At 26.4% G+C, this 22054-nt stretch overlaps 1 protein-coding gene across 1 annotated transcript in view; it reads left to right on the top strand.

The window, feature by feature from the left end:
• Positions 1-22054, top strand: part of LOC102674401 (histone acetyltransferase KAT6B) — a 62938-nt gene that overhangs the window by 26245 nt on the left and 14639 nt on the right. The window lies entirely within an intron of this gene.

Here is a 22054-nt window from a genome sequence, read left to right as displayed (position 1 = left end):
ATATAATAATATATAAAATATTTAATATTATATAATTATATAAATATATAATCAATTAGAAAGTATGTTTGGTATTCCAGAATATCAAAACTTTCTGGAGATATATCCTTATGAACTTTCTAGCTGATTTTAATGGAGTATCTGAACTTTAATAATTAACATGATAATGGTAATATATTTCAAAAAAAATATTTATATAGAGAACATCTATTTTCAAAACTTCTTCACAAGCGAAAGAGCTTTAGACTATTTGTCTAATAGGTTCCAATAAAAATCTTGAATCAAATATTTAAGAGATAAATATTTAAATTAATTATTCACAATAAAATAAAATAATAAATAAGTTTATTTTAAAAAACTTCTAAAATCTTATTAAAGAAACGCATTAAGTAATTTATTATTTTAATACCTGATCCTTTCCAAACAAAATAACTTCTAATAAAGTTCTTGCTGATCATTAATTAAAACAGAAATTTCAGGAATTTTATTTAAAAAAGAAACACCGAAATTCGAATCAGTAAATACTAATCACTTTGAATAATCAATCGAACCCTTTAGAGGATTCGTTGAAAATTAATCTCGATCCATCGAGCGCGTATAACATCGTTCTTTATTCATCTCTGGCCGACGAATATCCGGGAAACTGGGCCACAGAAACTCAATGGTCCTTCAATTCGGCCAAAGGACACGGCATCGTAATCCGTTGTGTTCCAAAGGGACTTAGTATACTTAATTCACAATGTTCACAATGACCTAAATATGTTTAGATTTACGTCACACGTGACGCACATATGATTTCTAACACCTTCAACCGTGTGCATCGTGACGTAATGTTGATTGATAAGGATCGATGTAGCTATTATTATCATCAAAGACACATCGTCTTTGATGCTTTTACGTCGAAACGAATGTTCATGATAAAAATATTGGGATTTTAGATGCAGACAATTAATGTGAAAAATTTAAGGAAAATGGTTATAAAGAATCTATAGAAATTCGAACTATTTGATTAGATATGATTACGTTGTAATTTTATGAAGTTTTGATATCGAAATTTTGATTTTGGGTATTTTGAGAATGAGTTATATAAAAGATAGAATACAGGAAGATTATAAAGTTTTTGACGTATTAACACATAATTTTACGTAATTCTTCATACTAAATAGAAAATATCTTTGTTAATATAAACAAATTTTATATAATATTATCATAAGAATAGAAAAATCTATAAACTATCATTATAATGTTACACAAGTTTATTATAGTGGTATCTAAAAATAACATTGATTAAATCAATGTTACAAGAAAGAAATATAAATCCATTTTATTTTATATTAATTATTTAATAATTATTATATTATCTTGAAATAATATTTTTTCCTAAAAATGTTCCATTTTTCATCAAATATTAAAAAATACTCTAATAGTAAAAAAAAAAGAGAAAAAAATGTTAATGAAATTTTTAATATTCTATATATATTTAAATGAAAAAGAATCTATGAATGTATTGCATAAAATTGAAAAAGCTTTCTCAAATCATAAAATAAACCCTTATAAACAAAGTATCTAACGTGTCCTACGCACCGTTCAAAGGCTACGTTTATTATTTCCGGCTATAAATCTGTTCCCAGTAAGGGTTCCTGAGCGCAAGATGACTAGAAATATAAATTTTTATTTTTATTTATTCCTTCATTTAACAAAGAGAATTTTAGTCAAACATTTACAAGAAATAATTGAAAGAAATACATTTTGGAAGATTAGAAATTTTATATCATAAAGTTGAGAAATTAATGGAAGGTGAAATACGTAAGGCAGTTTGAAAAAATTCTTAATTTTTTAAAATATCATTATCGATTAATGTTTCAAGTTATTCGATATTATTTTCGATATTATTTTTGTACCTTTATCAGTAAATAACTTCAACTTGTTATTAAAATAAAAATTACGTAAATTGCTATATTGTTGTTTGCTTTGTCCCATGAAAAATATTTAATTTATCTAAGTTTATTTGAAAATTTTTTTTTATTCCATTATGAAAATTAGATTAATCGAAATTTAAAAAATCGAAAGAAAATTCTAATATTTCGCGAAGAAAGAGTATTGCGTCTTTTCTCCTTTTTTAAAACGTCGTCTGTAAAGTGATAAATATGTTGAGTCCTTAGCAGACGGTAAAAATGTTATATGACTCCGCCTTTCAAAAATGGCACAGTAAAAGGGAGCAGCGCGATATCGTATCACATAAAATTCATAGATACGTTGAAATTTATTCGATACTTGGAATTCTTGAACACATACTTCGTATCCTGACCCAATTCCATTTTCGAGATAATTCTCTTTTTTTTATTTTATTTTTTTTTATTTTGATAAAGAGAGCAATGAAACAATCTATATCTTGAAGACAAAAGAAACGTAAAAACGTAAGATTTAAGATGCAAAAATGTAATAAAATAAAAAAAAATACAAAGATAATAAGTATAACATTTAAAAAAATAAAAATAAAAAGAATAAGAGAAAATCGTGTAAGAAAAGCTCCATAGATTTTTCGTTAAATAATCACCAATTAAAACGAAATTCATTAAACTCTCGATACAGGTTCAAAATGACCTATATTGAATCACGTTAATTAAGTCAATATTTATTTTTGATCGATCTCCATAATACAAATCATCATTCTCTGCCAATCTCTTCATAGAAATTAATCTGATCTTAAACTCTATGTAGAAAATTCTAATTTGAAATAAAAAATAAACTTTAATACAAAGTTTTTTTGTCTTATTAATATTATATTTCATAAAATAAATAAATGCATCTATTTAAAAACATACTTTGTAATTTATATTGTTTCATATTTAATAATAACTTTTGCATAAGTAATTTTAAATCAAGTAACGGTATAAAATACCAATCATTCCTTACTGAATCATAATCTGTGATGCTAAGGTTTATTATTATACATTCCTTTTTGGAAAGAAATTTACATTTATCTTATTTTGTAAAAAAACTAAATGAACTTCAACAATCAAAAGTTTTTTATCTTTGATAAGATTCTTAAAAAAAGTGCCTTACATAAGGAAACTTTGCATAAAGTCAAATATAACACACATAAAATTAAAACATAAATTATATATTCTCATTAGAATTGCATTTTTAAAAAGGATAAAATAAAAATATAATCAAAACGAGACTCTATATACGATAATTATAATATTAACATGAACAAAAATACTGAATTGTTGTAATAAATGAATTCGAATTACTTTAATAACAATATCCCTGTTCGTGCAATAGTCGTCCAAAGTTTGAAATATCGAGTCTCATATCGCGAGCAGAGAACGAATAAAAGTCAACAGGAAGAGTTATATTAGAATTCTTGTGTCGTTCATATTTAAGAGACTTCTAGAAAAACTAGTGCAAGTGGACAAAAACTTCCAGTTTGATAAAGTTTCGCGGGAACTCAGTTCACGTTTTTACTCGGAATGCCATCCCTCAGGATTAAGTTTCGAGGTAAAATCACTCTACACAAGTTTAGCAGGCTGCATCAGCAGCGCCCTCTATCCGGTTCGACCATCTTGCATTATGTACCATCTGGTATTCCAACACACTTTTCGTATTCTGCAGACGTACCAAGCTGCTCGTAAATTCAGATCAGCTCCCGTTAAATAACCAACAGACTTAAGATAGCTTCCTAAGTACGTCGCGTTGCGTTTTGTGCGTCAAGATATACCATATTTGATTGCGAGTAAGAGTTTGATGGCGCCAGGATCGCTGATAAAATGACCCTACATCTAATCCTAGATCAACATGATTTGAGTATTTATTCGAAGGCTCGTCAAACGAATGAGAAAAGATATTTTAAAAAGTATTTGAAAATTTGTAAATTGTACAATAATTAAGAAAATTTGAAAGTTTTTATTACAGCAATAAGGAAATGTGTTATAATAAATAATTTTTTCAATGGATATTTTTAAACACGATGATAATTTAGGGATTTATTTAATGATTTGTTGAATGATTATAGTAAATAGTGATTTTGGAATTTATTCAAAGATTTTTTGAATATTATAATATAATCTGAAATCTTGGTTGTGGAGGAAATTTGAAAATAAAGAACAGAAGTTAAATTAAGTTAAATTAAATTTTAGTTAAGAAAATTAAAAACTTTTGTAAGACGATAAAAGATGCAATAGTAGTGAAAATTGTAATTTAATACGAATAAAAAATACAAGAAATAAAATAAAAAAAATTAGGAATAGCAATTATGAACTTTAAATTGGATATTTTCCTTTCTAAATATTTACCATTCGTAAGCGTGAAATATTTAATACGTAGAATCATATTTCAATATTTAATGTAATTTTTATTGTGTACCATATTCTGAATAATATGTATCTATTTATTTTCATTCTAGATAGATTATTATAGATAGATATTATAGATAGATATTTTAATTCTAGATAGATTAACTCTAGTTAAAGATATGGAAAAAATTTTCTTTAAAATTTACATATGTGTTTAAATCTAAGTTAATAAGATTTGCCATTGCTAATTCTGCATTCTCTTATGAGAAACAATATCAATATGGAACAAATAATAATTCCAAATGTAATGTATTGAAAAATTCCTGCGTTCATCCAATATCAACTAATACTCTGAAACACATGTAATATATTTTGAATTAATTAATTTTTGCAGTGTGCATATTAAAGTAAGCAAAATGATTATTACAGTTGATTTGAAAATTACACGTACATTATATTATCATAAAATGACACGATTGTTTAAATATGCAAATGCAATTAAAAATGAATTTAAAATTTTTAAATAAATTCCAATAAATCTGAATACTTTTCTATAGAAAAAAGGATTTCATAACAATACATTGTTTTAATTAATCTGCCTCAAAACACATGATCCATTATATACACCTTTCAATCCATACGATTTCTTTTTCACAATCAACTAATGTAATTAAAAATTTTCTTCATTGAAATACATACGAAGAAAAACAAGAATCAATCTATTATCGAAAGAACTACAATATCTTCTGATATCCATTATTAGAAAAGAATGAAAGCGTTAATAATGTTTGTATTCTTTCCATTCTTTTCACTTGCTATATCTTTATTAATTAATCAACAATATTGCGTTGCTTATTTTCTTCGAAACTTCTTGGTAAATCAATTACATTCGTGCTATGAGAATATTTTTTTAAACTCTTATTAAAATTTTTATATTTGTATTCTTTTAAATTGTAAATAAAATTTAGAAAAAAAATATGATGTTTCGTGCGAGCTTTTGTTTCTCACGAAGAAACTTCGCAAAAAAAAGGAGAATTTTTTCCAATTCATGTTTTCTCATAAACATTTCTCGAATTAAAGAAAAAATCCCCCACCATCATCCCCAAAAAATTTCTCTTAACCCGCGAAACCTCGAGAAACCAGAACTTTCTTTCGACTTGTGTCGTAAAACCCTTAAGGTCGTACAAAGAATACGGTGAACCAAGGTGAAAAGGAAGAAAGAACCTCGGTTGAAATCACCGAGTCATCAAACGAGAGAAAGAGAGAAAAGAAAAGAAAAATAAGAGAGGAAAATCGCGACGCATGTTGAACGTTTGGGTTGAAAAGCCGTGGCCTTGAACGTTACCATTCCTCGACCTCGTTACTATTTTCTTGGATTTCTATACGACATTCTGTACAGCGAAAAGGAATACCACAGGTTGGATCAGATAAGAAAAGATACGAACGGAGAACGAGTTAAATAGAGAAGGGAAGAAGAAATTACGAGGGACAAAGGGGAATGAAGCGAGCACTGAAAATAGTGGTGGAATGAAACGAATGCTAAATATAGGGAGGTTGAAGCAATCACAAAAAAAGAAGAATAGGATGAAAGAGACAAAGGAAGGAAATTTGTGATATACGAAAGAGGGAAAAAGAGGGAGCGAGGCATGGGGATGCGAGTGTTATATACGAAGGACAGTCTTTGTTTTTAGGATGTGAGAAGATGAGTTTCCTTGGAATCTAGGCTGCTCGATTCGAAATTGCCTTTTTTTCTTTTTTTTGTGATTTGGAAGAGCCAGCTGTGAGAAATATTCAATTAGGGATGGCGGTATGGAAGGAAGGATCGAAATCGTAAAAGGTTGGACGGTGATTTTCTTCTGAAATTTCTTTTTTATCGAAGAGAGGATTTCTTTATTTTATAACATAAAATAAGATTCTGAGGATCAGATATCGAATTCGATCGTAATTATGAATTTGAAATTGACTTTTTTAGGATTAAATCAAACGGATGAAAGAAATTGGTATAAAATGTTAGAAATTTATTTTTTTCAGTTCTAGACGACTTAAATTTTCCATTAGAAACACTTATATGTAGACGACTGATGCAGTGCGGCATTCGTTATCTCTAATTTTTTCAACTCAACTTTTAACTTAATCAATAAATAAAAAAATATATATAATTATGCATGAAAAAAATAATGAAAATAATCTTAAAAATTTACCAAAGAAAAAAAGAAAGAAAAGAAAATTATATTATCATTTCAAAACTGTTTCATCTACGGAAAGAAAATTTAAAAAATTTTAAATTTTATAACATCATCAATGATCGATTTCGTATAAACGAGCAATATGCTTTTCTAGGTAAGCAGGAGGAAAATACGAGGGGTAAACGATCGTTGTCTTGCCATGAAATCGCGCATGGCGCGCGAAAAGCACGAAGTGCATGGAAATTTATAGGCAAAAACTGAGGCGCACGCCACTTGACCGCGGGGACCGTTTATTTGAATATCTTTCGTCGCGAAGACGAGCGGTGAAGCGATATCCATTCGAGGGATTTTCATGAATTTTAAAACTGTTTAGCAGCGGAAAACGTGTCGGTGATATCATAGGTAATCGTGCCACCAGCCAAACCGGATTGGCAAGAAATCATCTTTTCCTGTTTTCCTCGGTGTTTCCAGTAATCAAATATTAAACTCGTTAAAACAAGTTTTTCGTTGTAATTTTTCTTAGCTGGAAAAATCGCGTTTTTTCCAGCTAAGAAACCGTGAAAATGGAATACCTCTCGACTGGGAAATTACATGGGCATTTTATGCATAGAAAAAGAATTGGAAAATTTATTTTGAGAATGGTGTTTGAATGAAGTAGTAAAAGAAATGAGAAACTTGTTTTACAGAGGAATCTACTTAAGTATTTACTTTTCTTTTGTATTATGAAGGAATAATTTTAAGGATAAATATTTCTTTAATTATTACATTTTATGTAGATATATTTGTTTATATATCTATTTATTTTAGTTGTATTTTATTAAACAATTTTTATTCGTCGATTCTAATATTGAATAAACTTATATCTTAGAATTTCCTCTTATAATCCTGTCCAAACATTTTAGTAACTAATATTGGAATTCTATTATTATATTTTCTTTACTATCATAAAAATAAATTAAGTCACATGTACATATTCTTATAATAATTCGTGTATCATGATATTGAAAATATATATATTTAAGTATAATAATTATGAGAAAAGCTTTTGCTATCCGAAAATTTCTTTAATCGAACAATCATGCCTTCCTTATGGAGATTCTTGTATCAATATATTACTTTTACCATTATATTCTTGCTCTTCGTTTCCATTTTTCACATCTCAATTAATTTAAAAAATTGTAATATTGGTAAACAGGGTGTAATATATCGTGAGACAGAGTGTTAATAAAGACTAAAACTAAGAGTATTAATATTCATGAGACACATTTGGAGACAAAAATATTTCTAGAGGTCAAAATGAACAGAAAAGTTAATATATGTAGAAGAATAAGATTTATTGATTGATAAGTTATAACCAATTGAAACTTGTATTAAATGAAGTGAGATAGAAATAGAATGAGATAGCATTATCTTCATTGTGCTATCTTATTATAAACAATTGGAATTCCAATTGGATAAAGAAATATAGATAGAATGTTAAATGTAAATTTAATAAACAAATCTCAATCAAAATTTTTATATGCTAATTTTTATACTTGACCTCTAGATTTTTCAAAGATGTTCCACAAATATGTGTATGAATTTTTATCGTATAAACTACAGAATTGTTCAAAAATTTTCCAATAGAAAAATTTAATAAACAAATCTCAATCAAAATTTTTATATGCTAATTTTTATACTTGATCTCTAGACTCGATCTTTCAAAGATGTTCCACGAATATGAATTTTTGTCGTATAAACATAAGAATCGTACAGAATCGTTCAAGAATTTTCCATTAGGATATTTTATATCTATAAAAATATTTGCAACGCGATCGAAGTTTTGCACGATCGCCTAATATTTGCTGAACAAGATTGATAAACGCCAATGAAACGCTATTAGGAATCGAGAGTCGGTGTTAAGAAGTAGATGACTACATATAGATAAAGTTGACCGCGATCAGTTTAAATGGAGACAAACAACGCCAATTTAATCACGAATTGAGGTGTCTAGTGGAAAATGCCATATGAATATCAATTTTGTTTATCTAGTTATTGTTTCTATTTCGTTCATTCCATTTTGAACGCAATTTAAAAGAAATGAGATTCCATATTTCCTGTAAAACTTTTTTCAAAAATGTGATATATATTTATCTGGTTTCTCATTTTTCGCGCCCTTAAAAAATTTAACGATTTCGGAATCAAATTTGTTTAGAGATAAAGAAGAACTTCTTTTTATTATTTATAGTAGAAACAGATATTTTTACAATTTTTTCTATAGGATAATACCTATTTCATCAAAAAGAAATATATTTATTATTTATTTAATAATTAATTAAAATAATACATGTATGCAATGAGAAGAATTATTGAAAGATTATAAAAGATCGTGATAAAAACAATTTTTTCATGTATTTTTGACGTAGAAAAATTTAATACTAAAAATTATTTATTAAATTTATAAATACGAATGAGGTATACATGTATTTATACGTATATTGATATTCGATAAAAGAATTGTAATTTGCATAATTATAATTTTTCATATTTCAAATAATTTCTCATAAAATTTCCACTCATTTTATTAAATTCTCTTTCTCTCTTCACATTTTATTTATACAAATAAGACACGTATCGTTAATTAAAAAATAAATTGTAAATCCTAGTATGACATGTTTTTTAAAAAAACAAATACGCATACGAAAATACCAATTTTCGATATATACTTTTTCAATCAGTTTAAACGTTCTCTTCTTTCAAAAACAAAAAAAAGAGAGACAATTTTTCATTCGAAAACAGCTTTCTAAGAAATATCTACATACGACACAAGGTTGGATCAGAAGGTAAACTGTTACCTTATTTCACTTTTCTAAAGCACTTCCGGCTGTAGCATCATCATCTGGGGTCAACAAAAGCGAGCTGTTTCGAGTGAAGAGGAAAGTTCTTGTGCTAGAAGTCGCACGGTTCTATTCGAGAGAGCGAGATGCCTCAAGAAAATCGATAAACCCGGCCTTTAACCAAGGACATCACCTTTCGTGCCATGTTTTCTTCATTTTTTCGTCTTTTTTTTTTTTTAATAACTCGGAATAATTACATAATTACAGAAAACATTTATCCTGATAGCATAACAGTCGACATTTGCGAGTGAATAAAGAAGAGATGAAGAAAGTTGATAAGGAAAATGGAATCGTTGATTTTCTTCTTTCTATATTTTAGAATTTTGGGATAAATGAAGCATTTAACAGTATATATTTTAAAAATTTAAATATTGGAATATATTTACTTGTATCTAAATTTTTAATTGTAAGTATTTAAAAGTATATGTATAAATGATTAAAGAAGAATAATATTAATCATTATATCTGAAGTCATTATCTTTTAATCATATCTACGATATAAATATTATGTTTAAAATTACAAATAAATAACTGTTATACCAAATATTTTAAATAGAACTTCAAAATTATAAAATATTATATTTCCATTATTAACAAATTTATATCTCTCTTTCTTCAAAACATTCTATATAGAGATTCACTAACAAGTCTATCAAAGTACCAAGGAAAGAGAAACTGCAGAAGCAATTCCCACATCCCAACTAGGAATTGGATCCATTCAGAATCCGCGTTTGCAGCTATTTTAAGAGTCTATAAAAAACATGCTCGTATAGAAATGTGAATGAGAAAAGAGAACAGATTAAACTAAACTATAATTGATGTATCTATTAAACTAATAAAAACTATATTAAAGAATTAACTAAAACCAATAGAAAGAAAGCATAGAAAGAAATAGAAAAAGAAATTTGATTTTAATAAAAATTGATTAGTACATTATATACACATGAATATATTATAATAATAATATTATATAATTATTTTCTTATTATATTCAGATGTACATTCTTGTAACGAAAACAAGGAATACTTGATACATTGTTATTTGTTCAAAGAAATCTGTTATTTTCTATCTAATAATTTCAATCTTTTCGTTTCGTGATAGAGTGGATTATAGCTCAAAACTTTTCTATATTTATTCCAAATTTCCCTTAATGTTGTGCAATAACTTTTAATTCACCTTTGCATCTATTGTACTTCTAAAAGAAAAATTGAATAAGAAAGAAAGCCGAATCAAAAGGGTTAAAACATCCTAAAAATGGCCACGTAAGAACTCGCGTAAAGCTCCGGGCAAAAATAAAAGAGGTCTTCTCTTGAGGGAATAGTCAGGAATCTCTCGCAATAAGAATAAAGAGTCCACGAATTTCACACCAAGACGAGTTCTTAAACTCGAGTTAAGTTTATCATCAACGTCGTTGTGCTCGAGAGCACGTGCATTATCTTCATCGGTGAATCATGCCAAGAAATAGAAAAGAATGTATATATATATATATATATATATATACACGTGGAGGAAATAACGAGCAAATTTTAAAGCCAACCCCATTCCCCCTTGTTTCTTCTCATCGATCAGATCCACGATAATACGGGTACTTTTAAAACTTGAGAAGAGAAAAAAAATGTCCACGAAGAAAATTTTCCCCGGTAAGGATATCTTCGAGGATCCATCGTGAAAAGTTAAACGGCAGACTGGAAGAGTCTTCTTACAATGGAAATTCAATACGTGGAATTTCTTGTTACTCGAACCTCCATTAACAACTATGTAAATATTTTATCGCTCGAAATGTTTTGCTTTCTATTTTTTTTTTTTTTTTTTCTATAAGCTGTGTTTCTCTTATTTTTTTTCTCTTCTTTTTTTTTTTTTGAACGTGGGTGTATTTTTCATTCGGTTGAAAAGGTTGTCTCATCTTTGAGGTTTTGAGTTGGTTTAGACTCTCAGAAGTTAGGTTTACGACTATCTTCGTTGTTTTCGTATCGAATGGGATAAAGACAAGCGTAAAAGAAGAGAAATGTAATAAGAACACAAAGACACTATGCTGTTCTATGAATTGTATTCTTCTGAAAGGAAAAATTGATACAAAACAAAGGCAAATATTAGGTATGGATAACCCGTAATACGTAAAGTATGAAAACAAATTTGAGAATAGAAAAATATATTCTTTTAGGAAAGATGTAGCAATTTAAAACAAGGGTAAAATAAATGTAAAGGATGGAAAATATATTCCATGAATATATTAAAAGAAGAAAAATATATTGTGAAAATATAAGAAAATATATATATAAAAAAAAAAGGAAAAAATAGAAAATTCTTTCTTCTTCGTGAAACGATATTCTAAATTGAAAAATATTTAAAAAAAAAAAATACCATCGACAAATGAAAAATGATTGATTATACGTGTTTTTAACCCAAACTATTCTATACTTTTTCAAACAAATCCCTTTCATTTATTAATTTTTATATATCTATTTTTTTTTTTTTTTAGACGAAACAAAATTCAATTGAAAATATTACAAAGTAATCATAAGCGATAAAAATTTTATATCAATTTGCTAATATCCTCCGTCAATTTATCGACGATTCGTTCGAAGAAAGAATAAAGTATCCGCGAAAACTCATCTCAGTTGCAATTTAGTCGATCCAATTACAAAAAGAAGTTTCTCAAACACTCAGAACCTTTTGGGGTCGAGCTGCCGCGTATCCGACAGAGGCTTTTATCGAGCCAGATGGCCGACCTTGCACGGATCAAACTACTAGCCTCGAGGATCTTACTCTCCACTGTCACCGAGGATCTTCTTTTTGTACACTCGACCGAGGAGTACAGTCACCCTACGTGAAACGAAGATTAACACAGAGAATTGTGCATGATTTATTTGCGTCACTCGAGCGGACAGGCCTTCCATTTCTTTATTTTTGTTTTTCTTTTTTTTTTTTTTTTTTTTTTTTTTTTTTTTTTTTTTTTTTTTTCAACGTTTTGACATTTGCTATCGAATAAGTGGCCGAATGACGTAATTCATTGATAATTGAACGACATTCGATCGGCTGCCCCCTGTAGAGCGTCATACCAACGATATCACGTTATCCTTATTTACAGTTTTATTTTTCGATCGAACGGAGATTGATCTCGAATTAAAATTATTATCGATTGATAGAAGTCAATGATGGATTATATTGTACATTATGAGCGGTTCGTGGAATAATGGATAATTATATAACGCTTAAGTGATGAGTAGTATATTTCTTCTTTTGATGTTCGAATTATGGAAATTAATATTTTTTTTTTTAAATATAGGATAATTATGTGCATAATAAAATAGTAATATGGCAATTTTATTTAATATACGCGAATAAACAATTGATTTTTCGAAATTTAAATATTTAAACATTACAAAAACAAGTAATTGGAGAGAAAAAACGATTTTACGATAAGTCCTTTTTTTTGTTGATTCAGAATAATTTATTAATTGTCTCGAATCAACAACGAATCTATTATAGTTATTTATTATTATTAAAAAAATAATTTGTTAAATTAATTTATAAATATGTCTTATCTTCTTGAAATTCTTTTCCCCCTGACAATGTCACGAATTTTCTCTCATTACTTTCTGAAAGCGTTTATTATCCAGGAATAATTTAACGTATAAACAAAGGATGTCATCTGATTCTAAAGAATGGATTTATCTTCATAAATCTGGTTGATAAAAACAGCCTCGGCATGGTTATTCAATTAGAAGTTTAAGAGCTTTGTTTTAATTAGAAAAGAATGGATTAAACGAGAAGGATAAAAAATGAATAAAGAGATTAACTAAAATACGTGTTATTACGTTTTAAGTTCATAACTTTTTAATTATGATTAATTAAATCTGTTACAATTTCTTAAATCTGTCTAAAGAAAAATAGCAATTTTTTGCTAAAATTTATACAATGATTTTACATTTAAAAAAAACTCACATTAATACTCTGTTTTGAATAAAATTAAAATAAATATGAGAAAATAATTTTCTTTCATCTCAAATTATTAAAATTATTGATCATTATCTTGAGATTATTATCTAGAAATGTTTCAAAATAGTGATACAAATTAAAATTAAAAAATAATTTTTCTACTTTTGACTCATCTTTTAATTTTTTCTATCCTCAAAATAAACTCACATCAACCTTTCAATGATTTACTCTCAAAGTGAAAGAATTTCCATTTTTTTTTTCTTTTAAAGATCAAAACTTAATCATATCGTGTATATTTATTTCCACAAAGAAACTTTGAACGAGAGAAAAATAATGAAATCTAAATTCTTTTAGTTTTAAAATAATACTTATTTTTTTTAAAAATAATATTTTGAACATAATATCCTATCATCTAAAAAAAACCATAAATAATAATAATAATCAATATATATATATATATAATCTACTATAATTTATTATCATAATCTGAAAAAAATTTCACAAAAAAAATCTAAATCTCAACAGAAACTTAATCACTCAAAAAAAAAAACCTGTACAAACGTTTTCAATTCAAATCAAATCCGAGAAACTAATTTCTCTCTTTTTCTATTCAAAGATAATAATTTTATTTCTCTAATCCCAACCAATGGAAATGGAAACACGCAAAAGTGTCGTCGGTCAATCCTCTATTTTTTCGTACTCGGTTTTATTATAAATCGATACCGTGCAAAGAGAACGAACGACCAAACTGAAAGGTGAAAGAAAAAGAAAAAAAGATGAAAAAAGATCTTTGAAATGAATGAATCGTTTCCTTTCGAGGAATCAACGATCTTTCTGCGAGGTCGTTGTGACTGCAAACAATTTGATTATGTAAACGAAAGGGAAGCAAGATAAATCACGACTAATATTACGGTCCATCTGTTATACTATTATATAAATGACAATTTAGAAATGTACATGACAGAGAATATCTAGAAAAATCGAGGGAAATATGAAGAAAGGTCAGTATTATTCTCTTTTATAGGATTTCGATATTCAAAGTTATCAGAGATTCTGCGTTATATAATCATGAAATTTGTAAGTTTGTTTCCTTTCTATTTTTTGAACAATTGTCGTGGTTGATCTTTTTATGTTTAATGTCAAGAGAATATACTATTATTATTATACAAACTCTCATTGGTAAAGCTTGATTAGTCTAAGATTGAAATATATGTTAAAATTAAATAAAAATTAAAATTTTAGAAAACTTTTATAAATTCTCTATTTTTATCAAGAATTAAAATGCTTAAAGTTAATCCATGCTTAAATTGATCTACTATAAATACTATGAATATAATTACTTTAATATATGTAAATATTATGAATTTGATAGATACTTTGATATATTATTCATGTTATTTAGACACGTTAATTATATTTTGAAAATAATAATGATTATTTAATTACTATCAAGAATTGTAATTATATTTTATTAATTTGTTTAACTCTACACTAAATTATATATTTTTTTTGTTTTTTGTATATTATACATATTTTTTAAATGTATAAAAATTCCTATTTTAATAAATTACTATTTTAATAATATACAAATAATTTTGAAAAGAAAAATGAAACTACTTTTAAACATACTATATAAATATATGAAAAAATATAAATATATGAAACGAATTCACTGCTTAAAGATACAAATATATGAAGAAATCCACCGTTCAGAAGGTTAACAAGCTCTATCACTCTGTATCATGATCTTTTCGCAAGTTCGTTAGTGGGTTCTATTTAAAAAGATAAAAATGACCTTGAAATCTTTGAGAAACATCTTTATTTCACATCGTGTTATAAACGATTCCAAATCACTTAATTTTGCCTGATACAACATTTTTTTCTATTTTCTATCCTTCTGTAACTATAACTCAGTTAATCCTAAAATACTTTTGATACATATAACGTTATGATTTTTTTTTTTTAAATTACAAAACTGATTCGAGGATGAAAAGATAAAAAATTTATTTTTATTATTAAAAATTCTATTCGTTTTTTTCGAAATATTTGTTTTGATTTTAATGTTCATCAAAAATGTAGCTACTTAAGTTTTACTAAGATTACTAAGCCTTATTAAAATTTATTAAGGTCCACTATGTATAAATCTTTGATTATATTATAAAGTAACTTGCATAAATGAAACATCTTGCCAAGAAATTCATCTAATCCAAAAATCTTGATTTTCACTAAAGTTTGTCTATATGTAGAATATAATGAATTAGATATTTATAGATTAGATTTTTTCATTTAATAAAATCTATATTCGAAATTCGAATCATTATGTTTCGAATAAAATGTTGCCTGGAAATATTTTTTACAATAATTTGATAAAAATACTAAAAATCTAAATATTTTATATTTAAATTTTTTATCTAGTTTTATTATAGAGTTATATTTAAAAAAAGTATATCCAATCTTTAAAAATCCTGTTCACTCTCTTAAATTATCTTAATAATTTGTCTTATAGTAATTTTAATACCCTCAAAATTCTAAATCTAAATATATCTTATTATTACAAGTTTTATTTGCAACAAATGCTTTAATACTTTCGTGAGCCATTGTACTATATATAATAAAATATATAAAAGTCCGAATATAGCGTGTCTGAAAGAAAGTTTTAACGATAATTTGCGGTCGACGATCGCTCTTTTCGGTAGTGACTTATTTCCTTCGATCACGCCAGTAGTTGGATAAAAATAATTTGAAATCCAGCTTAATTCACCGTAAATTGATAAAAATTGAAATAAAAAAAAAAGTTTTTGATTTATCTAGTTTTATATCATATATTAGCAATAATTAAATATTATTTCATTGGAATTCATATAGAACTTTCGATTCGGGAATAATTTTCGAAATTTTCATTCATGCCGAACATGAAATTTTTTTTATTAAAAGGAGATTTTATATCGTGTGATTTTAATAAAAAAAAATCCTTATGTATTATTCATTAATTCTATTTTATTAATCTCAAAGGAAAAGCAAAATTTCGAATTAATTTAATAATTAAGTAAAGAATGAGATTTTTCGAATATATATATAAATTTTAAAATTGTTGAAAATTAATATTGAGACAATTTTTATATAATATTTATTTAATTTCGCATTGAGATTTGACGAATCATACAACGAGAAAAAATTTAATATATATATTCGTTACAAAAAAAAAAACCAAAGTTTCGCCTCAATAAATCCCAATAAAAAGAACGAAAGAAACTTAATTAATAATGTAACTGAATTGATGTCCAATTCTGATAAAAAATTCAAACACTCATCGTCGAGTTTCGTCTTCGATTCCATCGATTTTCCTCTCACGAGAACACTCTGGAAAAGATATTGACAACATCGAGATGTTAAGTTTTTTTGGCTGACAAACTTTCGTGCTGGCAAATAAAGCGTGACTAATTAAAAATGCATAAAGCACCGCGGTTTATTTTCGTGCATCACGTATCGAGACGTAGGCGTAGATGTGTGTAATTTGGTGTTAGTGGAGAGATGCGGTTTACGTGTCAATATGAAATTCGTGGGTAGTTTCTTCCAATATTCGTCATAGGATCCGATTCCTCTAGGAATTGAAATGGTAGAATGCGACCGAAGCGATTTTCGAGAAGAATTTTGTGTTAAAAAATAATTCGATACAAATGCTAATATATAATTTACAATAAATAACATCAAAAATAAAAGTCAACGACGATAGCAAAAGAAAATATGGACAATAAACGAGAGGAAACAATTAAAACTGATCAACGATTGATAAAAACAAAATGGAATTATATTATGAAAAATCCAATTATTCTTTTCGACAAATATCGAATAATATGAAAAAGCAAAAATTAGTGATACAAGCATTCGATACAACATTGATATAAGATGATCTATTACAACAGAAATTTATTCGATTGTTTACAGAGTTCCCATTGTTCGCCGATTTTAATCAAATTTATATATGTGGCAATACGTTTTCTCGACATGAATCGAAAATAAGCAAGAATTTTTCTTTATTCAAAAACCCGATTCGAAACGAGCGAAATAATTGATAGATCACCAAATGTATAGTTTTTTTACTCGAATAAAAGAAACGCAATTTGTTCTATTTATTTGTTTTTTATATATATGCGAATTGTAACATGTCGCAAACATGGAAATATCGCGCAGTGAATGGAAATTTTCACCGGGAAATACTCGGAAAATTTACTTTACATTCATTCTAACTAAATATTCCCTTGGTCGGTATTTATATAAAAATTCAGACAATGTTTCTTTAACCATATAAAATTCAAAAATTAAACAACATAGGAAGGGAAATATTATGTTTCGTAATAAGTTTAAAAAAAAAAGGAAATTATGACTTTTAATTCTTATTTAATCAACAAATAATTTTATAATTTATTTATTAGTATAATTAATTAATTAAGATGATCTTATAACCTATTTATCATCATAATGTATTACTTTTTAATAATTAAACATTTACAAAAATTATTTACAAAATTTGAAATTAGAAAGATTATCTTTATAAAATTTTCTCGAATAATGACTATCTTTTATAATAATTTCTAAATCCTAAATAATTAAGATATTTATTTTTTATCTCTTTTTTAAAATCTAAGGTTATTAAAATCTCTACTTTCTTTTTTCTAGAAAATATTTTCATAATATCAAATATTAATTTTCAAGTTTTCAAAATCATATTCTTGCTTTCAACTCTTTCGAAAGACCTAACATCAATTTTTAAAAATTAACACCTCTTTCTCCTTTACAAACGATATTTCTTTAAATTAATTCTTATATATCACTTTTTAAGAATTAATAATCCTTTCTACTTAATAAACAATACCTATTCGATTTCGAGCATTGACTCTCAATTTTTCAACGATCTCTTATTTTTTTTATCCTCCCTTAAATTCTTAAATTCTTTATAAAAATCAATATTCCAATTTTCCTTCAAAAAATTCTGTATTTCTGTATCATTGATCATCATACATCTTTGATAATCTTTTGGTTTCAAACTATCTCGCGAAGACTTGTACTCATCGGTTTTAACAAGTTTCCCCGCACATTCAAGAAAGTAACGCCCACGAACCGGTAGCAATACGTTCCCCGCTTATATTCCAGGGTTTCCTACTGCCAAACAGAATCTGTACAAGAGTAAAGAGTACATACTTACATAGTTAACTAATGATATCCAGAGATTTAACCAGTCACGCGAGATACCTTGTCGGCAGAGACAAGGCCTCTTAATTACGGTTTTATCGTGTAACATGATGCAAGTATTCGAACGAATTTACTTTTCGAGACGAAACGTGAATTTGCGCCGAACTTTTGAATAATTCATTTATTCGTTGAGTAATTTGATTTGGATCGTGAATTGGGGAAAAAATCTTGTATTTTATGACACAAGTTTTTGATATTTAGTGTAATGTAATTATTCTTCGTCAAAGAATAATAAAAAAGAATGTACAGAATAATAAATAAGAATTATTCTTATTTTTTAAATTTTGATAAATGTTCGCGGTATTTCGAATTTTCTAGTTTTAAAAATGTTATATTGTATGCGGATATTTCGTAGAAAAAAGTTTGTAATATTTCAAATTTCTTTTTTTTATTTTATGTTTGATAAAAATTCATGGTATTTCGAATTTTATCCCACAAAAAAATTTATGGAATTCGAAATAAAAGAATTTATGAAAAAAAAATATTTTATTTTTATATTCTCTCTATGTTTCCATATTCAATTATTCTATTTTTCGATTTTTATATTTGGCAAAAGATCGAATGAAATAAAAAGATTTTATACAATTTTAGATAATTTGAAAAATCTATTGATTCGAAATAATCAATTTGATTATTAAATGATATTATTGGGTCGTAAGTGATGATAACAAATTTTCAGTTTTATAATTAGATTAAATTTCTTCATTTCTTCAAATAATGAAGAAATTTAATTTTTATTAGTATCTTATATTATATTTTACTAAATTAATATTTTTTATAAAGAATTATATTTTTTATGATAAAAAAGAAATAAAAATATGAATAAAGTTTAAATAAAGTCTAAACTATTGCATAATTTATTCTTATGTATTAATCAAAACTTAATGATACCAATTAAATAACATTATTATTATTATTTTATAATTATAATTATAATAATAATAATGTTTTATAATATTAGAAATAGAAATCTATATATTATCGAATTATTATATTTCACATCATTATTTGCCAACACTAATCTATTTGCTTTTATAGTTTCTAGATTTCTAATCTAAATTCCTAGATTTTAGATTAGAAAACAAAATATAATAAATCATAATTTCTAAATGTTTTTCTTGTATAGTTAAATGAAATTCAGATCTATATAATGCACATGTGAAAATAATGATAAATGTGTTCCCCTAGCGGGCCCTGACTAAACCTATGTATTTAAATTCATACAAAACCGCGCGCTTTCTTCCACCGCCATGTCTAATTTTCAAAACAAATCATCTATCATACTTCGCTTATTATTCGCTTGTTACCCTTTCCAAACATTGTATAAATGTATACAGGCGATTATGCACATGCTCCAACATGTTTCAATAAAAATAATAACAAACACATCAAAAATCAAAACGGAAAATTAAGAGTCTCTTACCTCGCGATGCAATGATACGGCGTCATATACGTCGTTTCCTACTCATCCTTCTTTCTATTGAATCGAAAAGCAAATTTCTTCTTCTATAGATGAAAAGGGAATAGAATTGTGTCCAATATACGTAATACACGGTCGATTAATCAAATTCTCGATTCGAATGGAATACCACATAAAATAAATGAAATAAAGATAACACTCACGACCGAAACTACAAGGCAATAATAAAACGAAAAAACAACGTAAAAACTTCGAGTCGAGCACAATTATTACTTTTTACCGTTGCACGCAATTAAATTTTACGTTTTTTCTTTCGTTTCGCGTTTATCTTTATGTACACGTTGTTCGTTACACACTTATACCGACGATTAACAGGATACGTATTACTTGGTCGACTGACGAGCCTCGACTGCCGCCCCGATGCGAGGCTCACTTCATGGCATCCCTACTTGTGCCCGCTTCCCCCACTAAGGGTTCACAGTCTGATACGGTTAAGGTTATGAATTTCGTTGAATTTGTTTATTCTAAAATTCTAAATGTTTTAGCGTTCCAAATATCGTTCCAAGAAATGAAATATGATGTATTATTTATATATAAGTATTTGCATAAAATATGTTTTATATTTAAACTGACTTAGAGAAGTTATATATAAAAATTGTATCAATCTTGAATTCGAATTAAATAAAACAGGTTATAAATATTTTTTCGAAAAAGACAATTTTAAATGAGATGAAATGTTAGCTTCTTTTTTCTATTAACAGCGTAATATATTATTTTACTTATTTATGATATGTTTTCTAATAATTATAGGAAATTTTATTATGTTTTATACGATTTTGTTGAAAACATAAAATATAAATGCAACGAATCTGTCTCGTTAAAACTTTCTACGAAACATTTTCTGCAAAATAAATACAATCCTTTTTCTTTCAAACGGTTAAAATTGTTTGTTTTTTTAATACATTTATAAATAATAGAAATACATATTAAAAAATAATCAATGACAAAACGCACGACAAAAAATAATTATACCTTTTGGCTCATATTTTTTTATATATGAAAACTTTTTACACGATAAATTAATAATTCACGAGAATTGAATGCAACGCGAAAATAAAACAATCAATTAAAACGAGAAAAAACTATTTTTGATAAAATTGATTACAAATATAAAAAACATACAAACAAGAAATAATAAAATATCAATATTATATGTTTTCAATATATATTCTATAATATGTATTAAAAAATAGAGAATCTTCAAGAAAATATCAAAATATTCGTAATTAAAGAATTAAAAAAGAATAATAACATTTTTGATATTCAATTTTATCAATGATCAAGACAACGCGATATAATAGATATATAGCATGAAATATGATGAATTTATTAATAAAATCATACAAATATCTCAATAGCATTAGTATTTTAGTATTGGAATTCATTACGTAATGGAATTTACACAAACTATAAATAACATTGATAGAATAAAGCCTCGTCGTATAGAAAATTAAATTTAAATAAAAATACAAATTTAAAAGAATTAACATTAAAGAAGATCGATATACGTGTACACGTGAGAGTTGAATTTTCAATGAAGATATGAAATCGTGTAAATGCTATTTTAATTATTACTGATTCGATAAAATGATCTAAATTCATTTTAAATTTATATTAAATTTTTTTCATATTTCATGGTTATTGGAAAAACGATGTTAAATTGACGAATATTAATCAAAACGACTAAGTATCCGACCGTTTTCCAATAATGGAACGTTTCCTTTACCACGATTCACGTTTTCCACGAATCACTGTAACCGATAATTAGTTCCGGCGGAAACTAAACCCAAGGATATATGTGTACACAGTTCACAATGCATGTCACACTTTGAAACCGCGGAGGACTCGTTAAAACTTTAATATCGAATGCTTCTACAAAACCATTTTATGTACTTGCATTTACTGCTAACATTTCTCGCAACTCGTATAGTACTTTTTAAAAATAAATTAACTGCTTAACTAACATTGGACGTGCTTAACTAACTTTGCGACGTTATTTTACAAATAAATATGCTAATCAGAAA

Source organism: Apis dorsata, unplaced genomic scaffold (genome assembly GCF_000469605.1).
Source record: "Apis dorsata unplaced genomic scaffold, Apis dorsata 1.3 scaffold_473, whole genome shotgun sequence".
NCBI lineage: Eukaryota > Metazoa > Arthropoda > Insecta > Hymenoptera > Apidae > Apis > Apis dorsata.
The sequence above is the reverse complement of the archived record's forward strand: the minus strand, read 5'-3'. Positions and strand labels throughout refer to the sequence as shown.